The 12,149-nt window shown below is 39.2% G+C and overlaps 1 pseudogene; it reads right to left on the bottom strand.

Moving 5' to 3' along the window:
• Window positions 1–8,801: 8,801 nt before the first annotated feature.
• Window positions 8,802–11,361, bottom strand: LOC121794166 (annotated as a pseudogene).
• Window positions 11,362–12,149: the final 788 nt, after the last annotated feature.

Consider the following 12,149-nt stretch of genomic DNA (forward strand, 5'->3'; position numbering starts at 1 on the left):
TTGTTTTTATAGACTATTTTTTCGATGAAACTTCCACATATGCGTAGTAAACACACTTAATTATATACATAAATCCACCCTCCAACTTCTATCCCAGCAAGATAAAATTTTAGAATTTTCATACTACTATGCTCTTCTAAGTTAAAGATTCTAGAAGCGAGTTTATACTCTCTGGTTCCATGTTAATTGAGTCATTTTCCTATTTTGGGAAGTTCTAAGTCAATAGAGTCATTTCTAGTTTTGGCAAAAAGTAATTTTTTATTTTACTTTATTTTTTATTCACATCTCTTACTTTTTCTCTTACTTCTTTTATCATTCCTTAACACACTATTCTTAAACTTTCGTGCTGAAAAAAAATGCCTAACTTCAAGATGCATTACAAAAAGGAATGGGCTGATTGATGGAATCCAAGCCCATCATTAGGATCAAGTAGACAATTATATCAAACTTTTTATATTATATCCAAAGCTGTCTTGCACTAATGCAGATCTCATTATCTCAATAATGCTGCACCTAAGTTCTTTATATTATTTGCCACTATAAAAAATTGCAATTCTCAATTGTAAAATTAGAGTCATATTGGCAGTCTTCATTCATTCAGAATTCAAAGAACAATTAATCATGGCTGCTTATGGTGCTCTGGTTTCTCTTATGCATATCATAGATGCACTTGAGAAACATCCTTCCCCTCCCATTTCTATCCACAAACAACAAGTTGAATCCCTCACTCAAAATGTTACCTTCTTCCAAGAGTTTCTTGATGCTTATATTTCCCCCGCTGTTGCTGATGGAGATCAACTCAACCGCCAAACCATCCCCATCACGGGGATGGGTGGGATTGGTAAGACAACTCTAGCCAAAAATATATTTGAGAATGCACTTGTGATAAACTCGTATTTTAACTGTTTTATTGGGCATTAAACGTGATGATAATTGGTGTTTAAATGCATATTACTTGAGTTTACGTCCATATTTCACTATAAAGGTGCTTTGATGAGTTTATCCAGTGTTTGAAGTTAAAATAGGTAAAAAGGAGTCAAAATGAGCCAAGCCGTGACTGGGGTCTGCTTCAAAAGTTAATCTGCCTATCAATATGGGGTCCAAATCCTATTTTGAGAGTACCATTGTCTTCATCATCGAAAGAGCTTCGCGTGGGTACCTCACACGCCCCAATCGGAGTTCGGATGAGAGAGATATGACCGATCTACGAAAGCCGCGCGGACTGCCGGGAGCTACCCGGCCGGGTGGATTTTATGTGCAATAATTCCACCCGGCCGGGTGGCCAATTTTTTTCATAAAGAGTCCAGAGACTTCTACCCGACCGGGTGGATTTTATGTGCAATAATTCCACCCGGCCGGGTCCGTCTGACTGACGATTTTTAGCCCAGAATCGATTTTTCTGAGGAAAAATAAAAAGAGAAAGGCTAGGGCAACGAAAATTGATTCTCCCCAAGCCGCAAAAACACACACTCTCTCTCTAGGAAGCACTCTTGGAAGAAGATTGGAGATTCAAGCTTCAATTCCTCCGCCAATTGTAATCCGTATCATGGTTTCCCTTGTTTTTCTTAGTTTCTTTTTGTTATCTACCTTGAACATGAGTAACTAAACCTTTTATGTAGAATTCTTGGTGAAGATGCATTGATTCAGAGTTTTAATCCAATTAATTTCGTTTTTATCTTGCTCTTGTAATTGTTTGAATTATTCTTGTGCTTTTTCCTATCAATTGCTTGATCACCAATTGGGAGTGTTAGGATTTCTTAGAGTAATCGGGAGATGAAATATTTAATCTTGAAAGAAGAATAATTCACACCTTAATTCAATAAAACTCGGGAGAGTTGAGATTATGAGTGGGATCTTTAATCTAATCAAACCTTTGGGAGTTAGGTCTAAGATTTAGAAGGGGACTTCACTTATTACACCTAATCTACAGATTTCTCACCTCGGGAGGGGGTTTAATCTACAATTGTGATTGATTCAACAATTCTAGAGACTTTAAATGGTAAATTGGTTTTAATTGGGTTAAGCTATGAGTTGTGCATCGGATCCTTGAATTCTGCATATTTCTCCATCATCTACACAACTTGCTTTATCACTCTCTTGTTTATTTGTTCTATTTTATTCTCTGAATTTACATGCTTTTAGTAGTTGTTAGTTTCAAAACCAAATTTCCTGATTGTCTGGACAGTAGTTGAAATTTGTTCGTGGTACTTAGGTTTACACTTAATTGTCTCTGTGGGATACGATATACTCTTGCTTGCTAAATGCTACAATAACCCCGTACACTTGCGGGTATTAATTGGGTAAAATAAAGTTGAGTCAAGTTTTTGGCGCCGTTGCCGGGGACAATTTTTGTGTTATATAGCTTGATATCGTGATAATAATCAAGATTACTACTTCAGATTTTACTGCTTTATTTTTCGTTTAATTTTTTTTGAGTTCTCACATTTGTGTTTCTTGTTCAGGTGTATGCACACACGCTCTAAAGGCTTGCCTCTAGAACCTTTCGATCCGGAGATCGAAGCAACAAACCGGAAGAGGAACGCTTATAGGAGGCTCACACAGAAAGTTCAAGCTTCTTCGCCTAACCGCATAGGAGCATCCTCTGTTCAGAGGGACCTTTCACCCATCCGATCACCAGTTCAGGACCATCAACTGTTTGATCCCGTTTCTCCTAGTCTGATGGAGTACGAAGAGGGTAACAACGGTCCACCACCCCCTCCTCCCAATTATGCTGAGCTTCTACGACAGCTGGAGGAGTTGCGTCAACAGGTCAACCGTGGACCACCCGTGCCTGTGCAGAATCAATATGTATACCAAGGCCAGGCAAATTCAACTGTTCATAGCAACATCGCGGCCAATACTTTTGAGTTGAAAAGAGGACTAATCCAGATGGCGGAGAACATTGCTTTTAGGGGAAAATCCACAGATGACCCTAACAAGCATATCACTAAGTTCATTCAGATTTGCAACACAACAAAGATGAATGGAGTGACAGATGAGCAGGTTCGACTAAGGCTGTTTCCTTTCTCTTTAGAGGATTCAGCAAAGGATTGGTTGGAGAGTTTGGAGTCGGGCTCAATCAGAACATGGGATGCTATGGTAGAGAAGTTTTTAGAAAAGTTTTATCCCCCCAGTGAGGCGATTAAGAGGCAACATGAGATCATTGCCTTTCAGATGAACCCTGCGGAGAATATCAGAGAAGCATGGGGGAGGTTCAAAGCTTTGATGAAGTGGTGTCCCAACCATGGGTTAACCCCGACAGTGCAAGTCATTACATTCTTCAAAGGGTGCGTGCCTGAAGCACAACGGGAGTTGAATTTGAGCTCAGGTGGAAATATTCTCAAGAAAGGAGTGAATGAAGCTATGGAAGTGATAGAGGAGCTTGCATCTAATGACGAAGGATGGAGCAACGACAGGAGTAAGGTGCATAGGGTGGCTTCTACTACAGATCATGATCCTATGAGCTCCCTATCCGACAAGTTGGATGCGCTGACCATGAAATTCGACTGCATAACAATGGGGCAACCATCTCAAGAACCCCAAGGAAAAATGGGGGACGTGAACTATGTGAATCAAGGGGACAACAACCGGTACTTCAATAATCACCGCGCCAACTTTCAGGGTGGAGGATATAATCAGTTCGGGAACAAATGGCATCCCAATCTATCTTATGGAAACCCAAATAATGCTCTGCAACCACCCCCGGGGTTCACAGTTACTGATGGAGTGGTTAATGATCCGAAGAAGATGACCACAGAAGACATACTCAAGTCTTTCATGCTACAGTCCAACAAGCTCATGGAGCAGAACAATCAAAGGATGGAGAAGGTTGAGACAGATGTGCAAAGTATGGCCACTCATCTGAAGAACATCGACACACAGATCAGCCAGATTTCCCAGACTGTGAGTACTATTACTCAATCGGGAAAATTCCCTTCGAACACCATCATAAATCCCAAAGAATGCAAAGCTGTGCATCTAAGGAGTGGCACTATTTATGAAGCTCCCTCACTGCCTGCGACCACATCTGATACCGTTCTTGAGCCCAAGGCTGCCGTGGTAGAGCAGGAAAATGAGGCTGAAAAGGAGAATACTGGCACCACTTTTGGAGTAAAGGTGCCATTCCCGCAGGTACTGAATCAGAAGAAGAAGAAAGATGAACAGTTCACTCGATTTCTGGACATCTTCAGAAAGGTGCATGTGAACATCCCTTTGATCGAGGCACTGCAGCAGATGCCTAAGTACGCTAAGTTTCTGAGGGAGGTGATAGCCCAGAAGACCAGTTGGGGGCAGGTTGACACTATTAATCTAACTGAAAATTGCAGTGCTCTGCTGCAAAGGAAACTGCCTGCCAAGCTGAAGGATCCTGGAAGTTTCACTGTCGACTGCCTCATTGGGGGCTATAAGGTGGAGAATGCTCTATGCGATCTAGGCGCGAGCATTAATCTAATGCCACTATCGGTGTTCAAGCAAATGAACATTGGTACTTTGAAGCCCACCTCAGCCACACTACAGATGGCAGACAGATCTGTCGTGTATCCAAAGGGCATCGTGGAAGACCTACTTATTAAGGTTGGGGAATTTATTTTTCCTGTCGACTTTATGGTCTTGGACATGGAAGAAGACAAGGGAGTCCCCCTACTGCTAGGACGTCCCTTTCTTGCCACTGCTGAGGCAAATATAAACGTGAAAATGGGAGAGTTGACAATCTTCATAGGAGAAGAAAGTCAAACGTTTTCCCACAAACCGAGAAGCATGGATGGAAGAACTGAGGTGTGCAAGGTGGTGCGTCTGAAGCACCAAGTGACTACTGAAGAAGGAGGATCGAGTGCAGTCAGAAAAGTGAAGCAGAAGGACTTTTATGAGCCTCACATGGAGATGATGGCTTCCACTGACTCGGAGCCATTAGCATGGATCGATGCAGACCATAGTCGCTCTTCACCGGTGCACGCGGTGATCACTACTGAACCCCCTAGGATGGGGGGTAAAATACCAACTACTGTCAAGGGAAGAAAGATAACTGCTCCAACACTGAAGGAGCCTATCCCGAGAGAGCCTGAAAAGTGGTGGCTCACCAAGACTTGGAACGATCTATTTCCTCATGGAGGAGGAGCCAAGCGATCACCTGGAGGCAACTCTGGGATGAAAGGGGATCTCGGTTGATATTTGAAGACGTCGGGCACACGACGATAAAAAGGTGCGCTGCATGGGAGGCAACCCATGAAAGGTATCTTTTATTGTTTTATGTATTTCTTTTAGTGTGTTTGCTCAGTAGGCATCACCTCTCCACCAACGTTTCAAACTTATTTCTTTGCGTAGCTTTGAATAAGTTTGGGGGGGTGATATGGTGGATGGTGAACCTATGAGCATGTTTATTGTTTTCATGTTATTTTTGGGTAGTTTTAAAATTTTTGGGTAGTTTTAAAATTTTTGCTTAGGATTTTAATTGACTTGGATGAAACTGAATGGGGTCGGAGCAATTTGAATTGAATTCAAGCATGTTTGTTGGATGAGTTGCTAATGATGCTTTATGTTAAAATATTTGTGAAAACTTGTTGATATGACCAAGCATGCTTGTATGTCCTTATTGTGATTTGCCTAAAGTGAATTGCTCGTTGCATTGTCCTTTGCCATAACCCTGTGAGACTTGAGCCTATATATTTCTAAATGTGTGATTATCGTCATTGTGTTATATGTTTCTAGAACTTGCTCGCGATCTTCCTTGAGTCTACATAGTGAGTATAGATTTAGGAAGTGACGTTAGGCCATCCGTTCTAGCCTTATCTTTACTTTCACCCTAAAATAAAAATCATAATCCTTTGTTAGCCATATTTGAGCCTAATAGACTATTATTTGATAACTTGGGGTTGTATATATGCTTGAAAATAAGTTTGGGAGAAAAGAACACTTTTGGATGATAAGAAGAGTTTAAAGATGAAGTATTGGCTTGAATATCTTTGGAAAAGTGGATGTATGCTTTTAGTTGTGAAAAAAAAGAGTTGTAAAAAAAAGAAGAATAATTTGGTGGTATAAGCTAGGCGAAGCCTAGAGGGGGTATAAGCTAGACGAAGTCTAGAAATGCGTAAGAAACCAAGTTTGGGGGAGAATTGGTAGATGAGAAGAGTCTATAAAGACTACTGAGGAGTTGAGTTGTTTAAAGAACGAAGTTATTATAGTTTCGAAAGGGATTATAAGTCACTTTGGCCAAATTTTCCTCACCTAACCAAAAATCCTACATTACAACCTACAAATAAGACCTGTCAGATCCTTGATTTATAGTCACAAAATAGTAGAGGAGAGGTTAGATTTCGAGCAAGCCTATGGTAAACTATGCATGATTGATTGATTTGAGAGCTTGTATTTTACCTATACACTTTGAGAGTGGGAGAATTACACTACATATCTATCTTGTGAGGGCAAATTGACAAGGTTGCGTACGTGTTAGTAACTTGAAGCAATGATCAGTTGGTTTACATGTGTGTGAAGTTATTGATGCATGCTATTGTTTATTAACTGAGGCAATGATGAGATCCAACTTATGTGTACGAGTTTATATTTGATTGTTGTCTGCTTCTTGTTTGAGGACAAACAAGTGATTAAGTTTGGGGGAGTTGATAAACTCGTATTTTAACTGTTTTATTGGGCATTAAACGTGATGATAATTGGTGTTTAAATGCATATTACTTGAGTTTACGTCCATATTTCACTATAAAGGTGCTTTGATGAGTTTATCCAGTGTTTGAAGTTAAAATAGGTAAAAAGGAGTCAAAATGAGCCAAGCCGTGACTGGGGTCTGCTTCAAAAGTTAATCTGCCTATCAATATGGGGTCCAAATCCTATTTTGAGAGTACCATTGTCTTCATCATCGAAAGAGCTTCGCGTGGGTACCTCACACGCCCCAATCGGAGTTCGGATGAGAGAGATATGACCGATCTACGAAAGCCGCGCGGACTGCCGGGAGCTACCCGGCCGGGTGGATTTTATGTGCAATAATTCCACCCGGCCGGGTGGCCAATTTTGTTCATAAAGAGTCCAGAGACTTCTACCCGACCGGGTGGATTTTATGTGCAATAATTCCACCCGGCCGGGTCCGTCTGACTGACGATTTTTAGCCCAGAATCGATTTTTCTAAGGAAAAATAAAAAGAGAAAGGCTAGGGCAACGAAAATTGATTCTCCCCAAGCCGCAAAAACACACACTCTCTCTCTAGGAAGCACTCTTGGAAGAAGATTGGAGATTCAAGCTTCAATTCCTCCGCCAATTGTAATCCGTATCATGGTTTCCCTTGTTTTTCTTAGTTTCTTTTTGTTATCTACCTTGAACATGAGTAACTAAACCTTTTATGTAGAATTCTTGGTGAAGATGCATTGATTCAGAGTTTTAATCCAATTAATTTCGTTTTTATCTTGCTCTTGTAATTGTTTGAATTATTCTTGTGCTTTTTCCTATCAATTGCTTGATCATCAATTGGGAGTGTTAGGATTTCTTAGAGTAATCGGGAGATGAAATATTTAATCTTGAAAGAAGAATAATTCACACCTTAATTCAATAAAACTCGGGAGAGTTGAGATTATGAGTGGGATCTTTAATCTAATCAAACATTTGGGAGTTAGGTCTAAGATTTAGAAGGGGACTTCACTTATTACACCTAATCTACAGATTTCTCACCTCGGGAGGGGGTTTAATCTACAATTGTGATTGATTCAACAATTCTAGAGACTTTAAATGGTAAATTGGTTTTAATTGGGTTAAGCTATGAGTTGTGCATCGGATCCTTGAATTCTGCATATTTCTCCATCATCTACACAACTTGCTTTATCACTCTCTTGTTTATTTGTTCTATTTTATTCTCTGAATTTACATGCTTTTAGTAGTTGTTAGTTTCAAAACCAAATTTCCTGATTGTCTGGATAGTAGTTGAAATTTGTTCGTGGTACTTAGGTTTACACTTAATTGTCTCTGTGGGATACGATATACTCTTGCTTGCTAAATGCTACAATAACCCCGTACACTTACGGGTATTAATTGGGTAAAATAAAGTTGAGTCAACTTGTTAAGGAGCATTTTGATATTCGTGCTTGGACTACAATTTCTCAAACTTATGATGTTAGAGAAACACTTAGACAAGTTCTTTTTCAAACAAGTGGGGATTCAAGTATTAATTAATGCGAGTGAGAATGAATTAGGTGAAAAGTTATACAAGTTTTTATATGACCGGAGGTATCTTGTTATAATGGATGATATGTGGAGTGTTGATGTGTGGGAGAAGATCAAATTTTTCTTTCCAGATAATGGAAATGGAAGTCGAATAGTTGTAACAACTAGGCTGTCAAAATTGGGTTCTCAGTTGAATGAGTCTTATAGAGTTGGAAAGACTTATTGATAAAGAATTGGTAGTACAATATTACTCCCATATCAACTAGATTTAGGATTATGGTTTAAAATTTCTAAATCAAACATCCAGTCTGACTAGCTCATATCCGATTAAATCACAATTCGAATATGATTGGCCCAAAACTCATTGGTCTGATTGACATCTCTACTTTTTAGCATTAATATTGTATTTTAGACTATGAAGGATAATTTTGCCAATAAATATGCTGGTTGATTTAGTTGGGAAATACACTATTCACATGGCATTAAACTAACCATGTGATCACATGCCTCATGGGATGAATGAGTCTTTCCAGATCAAATTTTTCTTCCACTTGGCCTATATATGATCATTCCAATTTAGGGAAGTGTTCATAGCGCGAGTCAACATCATTAGTTGCTGTTTTTAAAATCAAAGTTCAAAAGAATTCATAGTGCTAATTATCTTCTCACACCAATCTTGACCCATATTACATTAAATTCATAGAGAGTAAAGATGCAACCAGTTCTAAATTACATCTTGATTTTTTCCACAGTCAAAAAGGCCATGAAGAAATGGGAAAGTTTTCTACACAACACAACTAAACAGCCTAAATTTACATCAAGATCAACAAATAAAATTTAGCTCAATTCCCACTTTCATCTCCCTTCAATTCCTACACTAATCATCTCATTCTCGTAAGCTCTATACAAATGAGTATCGGTGTAGACGCCACGAGCCCTCATGGGATGCTTGTGTCTATACCCTTTCCTCCTCGACTTTCGCCCCGTCTCCTTCTCCACCTTCTTGTCATCTTCGTCTCCATCTTCCTTGTGCTCCGCCTTGCCCTCTGCAGGCGCGATGTAGACAAAGGGCATGTCTCTGAGCTGCGTGATGAGCTCCAAAATCTTGACAAGCTGGCTCATGGTTGGCCTAGATTTTGGGGAGTGGTTAAGGCATTGGTGAGCTAATGCAGCTACTCTCCTAGCTCCTTCGCTCGAGTATTGCCCCTCGAGGCGTGGGTCGATTATTGAGTCGAGCTTATGATGATCCTTCAAGTAAGGCTTCGCCCAGTCCACGAGGTTCTGCTCTCTGGGAGGCCGTTTCTTGTCCATGGCACGCTTCCCAGTCAACAACTCGAGCACAACTACTCCAAAGCTGTATACGTCGCTCTTTGTTGTCAAATGCCCTGTAACAAGGCACAAAACATTTTATTTAGTAGAGTATTAGAATTGGGCCAATGCCACCTTAAAAAGTTGGATAAAGAGATAATGGGCCCACCAACGTTATACACTGGAGCAAATCATTCACTAATTTGATGTGAGACTCTTATAAGGTTTTAAAAGGTCCAATAGTTTTATATATTGAAGCAAGATAATTTACTAAGTCGATGTGGTACAAGATTTTACCTGTCATAATGTACTCTGGTGCTGCGTAGCCATGTGTCCCCATTATGCGCGTTGACACATGTGTTTCATCTCCCTCCGGCCCATCCTTGGCCAACCCAAAGTCGGAGAGTCTCGCGTTATAGTCCTAATATTCAAGAAAAAGGTGTACTATGTTAGGACAAGATAAAATGTGATATACACAGTATAGTAGAGGGAAAGAGTAGAATTTACCGAGTCAAGGAGGATGTTAGAAGTCTTGAAATCGCGGTAGATGACCGGTTTCTCTTCACCGTGAAGGAATGCTAGGCCTTTTGCTGCCCCTAGTGCGATCTTCATCCTAGTTTCCCATGCTAGCGAAGCATATCCTGTCAAAAAAATCGAGGAGAAGATGAGTATTTTTGTCATTTTCAATGATAGTGAAACACGAGATGTAATGAAAAAACATTTACTTCGAAATAGATGGTTTTCGAGATTGCCTCTGGCCATGTACTCATAGACAAGAAGCCGGTGGTCGTCTTCGCAGCAATATCCAATCAATTTCACAAGGTGAGGGTGCTTCAGTTGCCCAAGAAGTACTACTTCCGTCTGTTTTAAAAATAAAATTAACATTAGTAAAATAGTTAAAAATAAAAATAGCATTAATAAAATAGTTAATGTCTGAGGTCAAAGGTCTATTTTTTTATTAAAAAGCTGCGTAAAATTTTTATGGGAGTGGAGGTGGGTGAATGCTCACCAGCCATTCCCTGAAGCCCTGATCGCCGTCAGGGTCGAGGACCTTGACGGCGACGGCCTGGGGGCTGAGGCCTGGCCTGCACTTGTCGTCGACGAAGCCCTTGTGCACGGGCCCGAACCCGCCCTCGCCAAGGAAGTTGACGGACGAGAAGTCGCTGGTCATGAGCCGGAGCTCGGAGAATGTGAAGATGTGAAGATTTGGCGCGAATTTGGAGCTCGAGAGGTCGCTTAGGCAGAGAGGCGAGCCGGGATCGCTTATGTCCGAGAGGGAGATTCTTGAATTCGAGCTGTGGATTGCGACATGGATTCTTGAATCCATTTTTTGGGTGATTGTGGATTTCAGACAAGATGGGAGAATCCATCTCAATGCCTTGCTCTTGATTCCCATTTTTCTCTCTCTTTAGAAATTAATGAGTTGTGGTGTTATTGATTGAAGAGGGTTTGAATGAGTGGATATATATTGTGGGGAGAAAGGGATTAATGTGTCTTTTTCCAACATCAATTCTTGGCTTGACTTGGAAAAAAACTAGAGAGAGAATAATAGTATGAATGATGGTGATGTAACTATTGGATATCAAGCTGATGGAATTGGTTGATTTTTGAGTAAAAACCCTAAATTGAGTTTCCATGAGGTTTCTTGATTTAGTTTTTTTGGGGCGACACGTTAGTCACTATCTCCGAGTTGAATATGTATATATGTTCATATTATAGATGGATTTTTATTTAATATGACAAGTGTTATTATATTATTAGATTTAATTGTACATGTTATATATGGCATGTATTATTTATTTGTTAGATATAATTGTACACGTCTAATTTGACGTGTATAAATGTCTAAGTGTGGTGCATGAGTTGTGGATTCAAATAATTTATGTACAAATGGATGAATTATATCATAATTTTGAAAATGATCATATAAATGATTTTGGAAGCGGTTTTGAGTCTTTTAGCAAACTCTTGTTTAGTCTTTATAGTTGGATTCTGCATGATAGATATATTTTTTATTTTCATTACATATTAAATAAATAAAATAACAATATAGTATTACATATTATTAATAAATTATCCTCTAAAGTAAAAAAAATGTGCAACGTGACAATTATAGGTGTAGGAATTTGTAAGGATAATTGCTTTAAAATATTACTTCTATCCACATAAAAAAATAGTCTTAATCTTAGACATATGAGTTTTATTATAAAATTAATAAAGTAAGAGAAATATTGAAAACAGAATTGATTGAAGTGTTGTTAGTAGAAAATGGATTCACCCAAAAAAAAATAAGTCTACTCTCTGCAGACTGAAATAATACTAATTTTAGGGATTTTCAATCAAGTTAGCTTATTGGATTTTGAGTAAACCCACTCAAATTGTGGGCTAATCAATGTATGCTAAGCGGTAAAAGTTTTATTCTGTTAAAATATTTACTTCTAAATTTTACGGACTATATTAAGTTATGTCTAATTAAATACGTGATTTAAATTGTCAATTCGTTCATAAAAAAAAAGTTTGAAACCCCAATCCTAAGGGTCCCTCACATTCCGGTCCGATAGTATTGTAAATTCATTTAGAAGAAGAACATAGTAACAAGGGCTATGGCCTATGTGTGTGTTTATTCTATTTATCTTGTACTTTATTTTTACTAATATGTGGAATTCTTGACTCAATCAAATAGA

Source organism: Salvia splendens, chromosome 3, assembly GCF_004379255.2.
Source record: "Salvia splendens isolate huo1 chromosome 3, SspV2, whole genome shotgun sequence".
NCBI lineage: Eukaryota > Viridiplantae > Streptophyta > Magnoliopsida > Lamiales > Lamiaceae > Salvia > Salvia splendens.